An 8,393-nucleotide genomic window follows, 5' to 3' on the forward strand; every position below is an offset into this window, starting at 1 on the left:
TGTTAAGTCTTGAATTCAATTACAAGGGAAAATAAAATGTTCCAAAGCATTTTCAAATGTTCTAATTAGCCAATAAAATTACCGAATTACAAAAATAAAAAATTTCCTATAAACATTAATTAAAAAAAAGTAGTAAGTAGTAATGTACTGTACAATTACTTGTAAGCTCATGAAAAGACTAAACTATTTTTAAAGATGCATTACAGTATATATATATTTTTTGTAGTTAATTTAATAAAATGTAAAAATAAATTCTGTAAGATCATTATGACTCAACTTTTTTTCTGGGACAATCTTCTCCAGTTGTTGTCTTAATAAAATCTGATTATTTCTATATAGACTGGCTTAGATGTTCTCCGGTTACTTGAAGATAAATAAGGCTGTTATTGAAAATGTATGATGCTGTCATTGCGTCCAACTTTAATACCAAATAAAAAGTTTATTGTATTTTAAAGCTTTATTGATCTGGTGTCTCTGCATCTGGGGATCCATTTTCTGTGAATATTATATTCAGCTCTGCTATGCCTCGTGTATACATTTAGGTAATATTGCGCTGTCGATTCTGTCTTCAATTGTTTCTGCTTCAGAAAAGCAGAGGCAGAAGGTGTGTTTCACTGACGGGAGCCCTGCTTGAGAGCATAATAGTCTTGTAACGATGATGAAACATTCATCTAAGTTGTGAGCAATTTGAAATAGAATTTTTTTTCTAGATAATCATTATATAAAGATATGAACCAGTCAGATCATTACCCTTTCTCCTTCCACAGCTGCACTTATCCAACTGGAATTTTTGACTGCAATTACTATTCTTTAGGTGATTTAGAGTAACTACTGTACTTGACCTGTTTTTTTTAGGCTTTTTTGGATTCTATTCAGGGGAGTTTTAAGAGGAGGGGGCTTGTGGGCAGCCTCTGTCCTGGGCCCCTTCCTATTTCTCCGGTGGCTGGCTGCGCGCTAAGCGCAGTGCCAACCCAGTAGACTCTGGACACTAGAGTGTGCCAAGAGTCTATAGTGCATATGCAGATCACCAGGAAAATGGCGCTGCAGAGCCATTTTCCCGGTGTTTTCACTACTGTGCAAGCGCAAAATGCAGCAGCCATTTTCCGGGCGATTTTGACAGCACTGATACTGGCCCCGATGTGGGACTCTGGCAGCGTAGTGGTGAGTATTAAAAATATGGGTGCAGGGAGTGCGGTGTGGGCCCCTCCCTGGACTCAAGGGCCTGTGTGCCCCGCTCACCCTGCACCCATTATAGAAACGCCCCTAATTTTATTGCATTATATTTAATTTTGCCACAAAATTAATGTTAGTTATCTGGTGCACCCACTCATATATGTGGGTTGTATTATAATGTAACCAGCACCTTCCTACTGATTGTCACTTGAATTGGCATCAACTTCTAGATACTAGATAGGTGGCACTGCCTATGTGCAAGGTGATGTACAGGTAATGTCTGTGCCTACCACCTGATAAGCAGGTGATAATTGCTCATGTTGGACTAGTCAGAACCTGCTTCAACATCTATATGCGGCTTAACGGCTTTGGCGATTTTGGTTCTTTGCGTGCCGGCTAAAAGCCAGGAACATTCAGCTTGGTCTTTGCCCTGCCAGAAGAATAGATACCATCAGTTAGCACAGCCGGGGAATAGTGAATCCTGTAGCTTTCACTGGGGCATATTCATCATAGATCTCTGATCCGCAATCAAGTAATTAAAGATACAACTCGCTGTGAGTTGTGGTGGTGGAAAACAAACTACCAGAGCAGTATTGCTCCAAAATTCAGCTGAGGACAGTGAAGTTGCATTGGACACTGGCCTCAGCACACTTTGAAAACTGGGATGACACGCATCTGTGTTAAAAAACGGCCCCTATAGCCGTCCCTTCAACATCCAAAAATGGCCGCAGCTTGTTAATCATCCTGCAGCAATCTTGCAGATACCAATCGGCAAATGCGCAGTACAAATCCTGCGCATGCTACTATTGTAACCCATCAGAATTGTGTGCAACTGTGAACCAGGCTCAGTATTCATACATGTGCACTGCAGGAGCTGGAGAGGGCAGGGGATGTAGCCACATAGCTTTGCCCATAGGGTGATTAGGGCAGACCTACAGGTTTACATATTATAGCTGGAGATGTGCGGGTTCGGATCTCAGAGATCCGAGCCAACCCGAACTTTGCAGATTCGAGTCGGATCCAAGCCGGCTTGGGTTTTCCCACCTGACTCGGATCTCAAAATTAGGCAAAACATCATCATCCCGCTGTCGGATTCTTGAGGGTTTTGAATAGTATAAACGGTCTTGTGATTGCCGCCATTTTCATTCCTGCTGTGGAGAGTGAAGAGGAAGGAGTGGGCTGTGATCACTGTGCTGTGCTGTGTAGAGGAGCTGGCCACTGTTGTCACTTGTCAGTGACAACAGTACTGTTGTCAGGGGCTGGCTGCTTAATGTCCATAGGGGCTGGCTGTTGTCCATAGGGGCTGGCTGGCTGTTGTCCTGTCCATAGGGGCTGGCTGGCTGTTGTCCAAAGGGGCTGGCTGGCTGTTGTCCTGTCCAAAGGGGCTGGCTGGATGTTGTCCTGTCCATAGGGACTGGTTGGCTGTTGTCCATTGGGGCTGGCTTATCAGCAACATAGCTGCACAGAGGTGCTGTCTGTGTCATTTATCAAGGGGCTGCTGCCTCGTTCAGGGGTGCTCTCCCACCCAAGTGCAGAAAAATAATTTTTCTGTGTGTATGTGTGCACGTTAGCCACATTTATCAACAACATAGTTGCACAGGAATACAGCATCTGTCATTTATCAAGGGGCTGCTGCATCGTTCAGGGGTGCTCTCCCCCCCCCCCCAAGTGCAAAGAAAAAAAAAAAACATTTTTTATGTGTGTGTGTGTGTGTGTGCACGTTTGCCACACTTATCAGCAACATAGTTGCTCAGGATTGCTGCATCTGTTGTTTATCGAGGGGCTGCTGCCTCATTCAGGGGTGCTCTTCCCCAGTTTTAAAAATGTATTTATATTTTTGTGTGGTTGTGTGCGTTAGCTGCAACTTAGCTGCACTATAATTGCTTGATGACACTGCTGTAAGACCGCATTGAGTATGGAGGACAGTCACATGACAGGAGAGCAGGAACCACATACCAGTCTTGTAGCTGCTGGCAGAAGTCATGATGACGATGCAAGGTCTTCAACGTCATCTATGAAGGCCGATGCACCAGGGCTTACAGTGCATCTGGAAAGTATTCACAACGCTTCACTTTTTCCACATTTTGTTATGTTACAGCCTTATTCCAAAATGGAATAAATTCATTTTTGTCCTCAAAATTCTACACACAATACCCCATAATGACAATGTGTAAACATTGTTTTTGCGATTTTTGCAAATTTAATTAAAAAAATCCCTAAGAAATCACATGTACATAAGTATTCACGGCCTTTGCTCAATACTTTGTTGACGCACCTTTGGCAGCAATTACAGCCTCAAGTCTTTTTGAATATGATGCCACAAGCTTGGCACACCTATCTTTGGGCAGTTTCACCCATTACTCTTTACAGCACCTCTCAAGCTCCATCAGGTTGGGTGGGAAGCATTGGTGCATAGCCATTTTCAGATCTCTCCAGAGATGTTCAATTGGATTCAAGTCTGGGCTCTGGCTGGTCCCCTCAAGGACATTCCCAGAGTTGTCCTGAAGCCACTCCTTTGATATCTTGGCTGTGTGCTTAGGGTCATTGTCCTGCTGAAAGATGAACCGTCACCCCAGTCTGAGGTCAATAGCACTCTGGAGCATGTTTTCATCCAGGATGTCTCTGTACATTGCTGCATTCATCTTTCCCTCTATCTTGACAAGTCTCCCAGTTCCTGCCATTGAAAAACATCCCCACAGCATGATGCTGCCACCACCATGCTTCACTGTAGGGACGGTATTGGCCTGGTGATGAAACGGTGCCTGGTGTCCTCCAAACATAACACCTGGCATTCACCCCAAAGAGTTCAATCTTTGTCTCTCATGGTCTGAGAGTCCTTCAGGTGCATTTTGGCAAAATCCAGATGGGCTGCCATGTGCTGTTTACTAAAGAGTGGCTTCCTTCTGGCCACTCTACCATACAGACCTGATTGATGGATTGCTGCAGAAATGGTTGGCCTTCTGGAAGGTTCTTCTCTCTCCACAGAGGAATGTTGTAGCTCTGGCAGATTGACCATCGGGGTCTTGGTCACCTCCCTGACTAGGGCACTTCTCCACCGATCTCTCAGTTTAGACAGCCAGCAAACTCTAGGAAGAGTCCTGGTGGTTCCGAACTTCTTCCATTTATGGGTGATGGAGGCCACTGTGCTCATTTGGTCCTTCAAAGCAGCAGATATTTTTCTGTACCCTTCTCAAGATTTATGCCTCGAGACAATCCTGTTTCAGAGGTCTACAGACAATTCCTTGGACTTCATGCTTGGTTTGTGCTCTGACATGCACTGTCAAGTGTGGGACCTTATATAGACAGGTGTATACTTTTCAAAATCATGTCCAATCAACTGAATTTCCCACAGGTGGACTCCAATTAAGCTGTAGGAACATCTCAAGAATGATCAGTGGAAACAGGATGCACCTGAGCTTCATGGCAAAGCCTGTGAATACTTATGTACATGTGATTTCTTAGTGATTTTTTTTTTTATTAAGTTTGCAAAAATCTTAAAAAAATGTTTTACATGTTGTGATTATGGGGTATTGTGTGTAGAATTTTAAGGACAAAAATGAATTTATTCCATTCTGTAATATAACAAAATGTGGAAAAAGTGAAGTGTTATGAATACTTTCCGGATGCACTGTAAGTCAGGCAATGTAAAAAAATATTCTTTTACCCTGTTAAAGAAAAAAAAATCTAAAGCTAAGTCAGCTTTAGAGAAATAAAAAATTGGCAATATGCCATTCACTACACGCTTTGGAAAGGAAAGGATAAGGCCTTGGCCTTTATTTGTGACTGGTGGTTCTAGTTGTAATGATTTAAGCCTTTCTGCTTGTAGAAGAGGTAAAAAAAAAATTGTCTCTGAAAAGTCACAGATCCCCGAGGAGAGTCCAATTGTGTCTGTGGTTGCCATGTGTGAGTCTGACCTTTCTAATACTGTACTTGAAGAGGATCATCCTTCCACCATTTGTGTGCCCTCTGCAAATGTGGGGATGAGCACACAAATCAACATGCTGACGTAAAAATCAAGGATGCTTCTGTGGTATTGCACCAGGAGGATGAGGAGGATATTTGCATTGTTGGCGATAACAACAAGGATGATGAGGATGTTCATGATGATGAGGATGTTGCTGTGGAGGATGTTTGTGTAAAAAGTGTAAATCAGGCAAAAGTTGTTGCCCATGGAGGGAAAAATCCCATTGTTGCCATGCCTGGACAAAGGACCAAAAAATCCACATCTCATGTGTGGAAATATTTCCACCCAAATCCAGACAACCTTTGCCAAGCCATTTGTAACCATTGCCATGTAACAGTGAGTAGAGGTAAGGACCTTAACCATCTAGGAACCTCCTCCCTGTTACATCACCTGCAGCAGATTCATCAAATTGGAAAGGGTATTTCAAATTCTGAAACTTTGGGGACAAAAAAAAAAACAACAATTAGTCCAGTGTCACCTAACTTCTCCCTTCTGTCTGTATCCAAGCACCTGCAATCTCCACCACCAAGACCTGCATCATCATCATCATCATCCTCATTCATGATCGGAAGTAGTCCTGCATCCAATTTCATAAGCATGACTGACTCCTCTCCTATCCGTGATTCCTCAGAAGGATCCTTGAGTGCTACACCTGTTGCTGCTGCTGGGGGTGGATCTTCATCCCAGAAAGGGACCAAGGAGACTACTACTAGTAGTAATTAAAAAAAAAACAATTGACTATTAAACAGTCCTTCGATAGAGGAAGTAAGTATAACAGCTGTCACCCAGTTTCACAGCGGATCACTGATGCTATTACGGCTGTGCTAGTATTAGATGGTGAAATAATAGAAAATGAGGATGACAGTGTGGAGGAAGTGCAAAAGGAGGAAGAGGGGCATATTTGTGTCCTATCTGATGCTAAAGAGGATGTTGATGTTGACGATGTTGTTTGCGTAAATCAGCCACCAGTGGCAGCAGTTCTTGCTCATGATAAAAAGAAAGCCAGAAAAGCCACGTCTTGGGTGTGGAATTATTTTAATCTAAACTCTGACAACAGTTGTGAAGGTATCTGTTCCATTTGTAAAGCCAAAGTTAGCAGAGGAAGGGACGTTAATCATCTAGGCACCTCCTCCCTGTTACGTCATTTGCAGCGAGTTCATGCAATTTGTTTAACAAAATTATAATAATTTGTAAATTAATAACAAGCAGTCCAGTATCAGCTACCAGCAGTTTGGACCAGCACATGCAATCTCCACCACCAACACTCTCATCATCAACCTCCTCCTTAATTATTGAAACAAACCAAGGAGTTCAGCCATGAAAGTGACAGTCCTAGTGGCTAAAGTGCTTGGTTTGTTAAACTGTGCATGTCCTTTTTAATATCCCACATAAGAGTGGGTGGGATGGACAATAACATCTTGCACCTCTTTTCTTTACATTTTGCACAATATGGGGCATTGGCGACTGACATTATTATAGTTTATTAAACTGCCATCCTGTCTGCCACTCCTGTGTGGCAATGTTTCATAGATGTCCTATATATTTTTATACTGCCGTACGTTTGTGCCGCTGCTCTGTTGCTTACTTTAGCCAGCCAGCTCGCTGCAGCCTTTGGTCTATATTGGTGAAAAATAGCTAAATCAATATTGTGAGCTGTGAAGTGGTTAAAAATGCCTAGAAATGCCTGAAAATCATTGTTATTAAGGTTAATAATACTATAGGAACAAAAACAGGCCCAAATTATGTGGTTTTAGCTGTTTATATAATTTTTTGGAAAAAAATACAGATCCAAAACCAAAACCTAAACACAAAACACCAAGGAAAAAGATCCAAAACCAGATCCAGATCCAAAACCAGAGGCGATACAGATCAAAACCAAAACACGGGGGTCGGCGCACATCCTTAATTATAGCACAGTTGACAACTATAATTTTAATGTTTTCCAACTACAAAGTCACCTGGAGTTATACCAAACATATTGTAATGTATAATGATACAGATAATGTTAAACATAATCCATATGTCCTGATTTCATGCTGCCACAGAGCTGCACAAATCACTGTGAAGCGAGACAATAATTTATAGATTTTATAAGCTCATTTATTAAAAGTAATTTAATTAAAGTTTCAGTTCCTCTCCGCAACCAGATTATACAGCCGGCCATAAGTGATACATTATTTAGATCTTGTTTTTTTTTTAAATGACTGTGATAACATATAAACTCTGAAAACAAATAAATATTTTTATATTACTTACTAATTTAATTTCCTTGCAGCACGTCAACCTACAAAACGGGTAAATTATTTAAATGGTCAGGATGAAATTTATAAAGTGAAAATAAAAAACAAATTAACTCCAAATATATATATATATATTTCAAGTTGTACCACCGGAATAATTTCATGTGTGAAATGTTTGTCCAGAAATGACGGATGAACTAATTATGCCCCTTCTGTCACAATAGTGAGCTTCTTCCTCAGTGGCCTGCCTTTCAAGGTTAACAATTACTTGATAGAGAGGAACAAAAGACAGCACACCTTCAAAGTTCAATGTCAAAGTATAATTGTCAATTACCTGATGATGCTATTGCTGAATCCAGATCTCCACTAAGTGTGGCTGGCAATATTCAACACAAGGTGTCACTTTAAATGAAAACCTATTAACTTGGAGGCTAATAAATTGAGGTTTCAATACCTCTAAGCAAGGTGATTAGGCTGCAGGCTGAACTCAACAGAATAGAATTGCCCACCGTGCACATACTGTACCTGGTGCCTTAGTGTCAGTGATTCATTCTATTCATCCTGCTTAATAGTATTTAGTACTTAGGAGAATATCTAATTATCATAAAGGAATCTTAAATCATTACTTTGATCTCTGCAATTCCAGCAATGACAGGAGAACTAACTAGCGTAAAGAAATCCCATACACTCTGCTATTTACATTTATTATTATTATTATTATTATTATTATTATTATTATTATTATTATTATTATTATATTAATAATAATAATAATAATAATAATAATAATAATAATTATTATTATTATTATTATTATTATTATTATTATAAGTGTATGTTATTTATATGACATCACAAGTTCTACAATTATTTATTTATTTATTTATTAACAGATCCTTATATAGAGCAGCAAATTCCGTTGCTGTACAGAGCATTAGTACAAACAGGGTAGACAAACAGAAAATGACAAGGGTGACCAGATTATACTGTATAAGCCTTACATATGTATAAAGTAA

Source organism: Taudactylus pleione, unplaced genomic scaffold (genome assembly GCF_031769625.1).
Source record: "Taudactylus pleione unplaced genomic scaffold, aTauple2 ptg000887l, whole genome shotgun sequence".
Classification (NCBI taxonomy): Eukaryota; Metazoa; Chordata; class Amphibia; order Anura; family Myobatrachidae; genus Taudactylus; species Taudactylus pleione.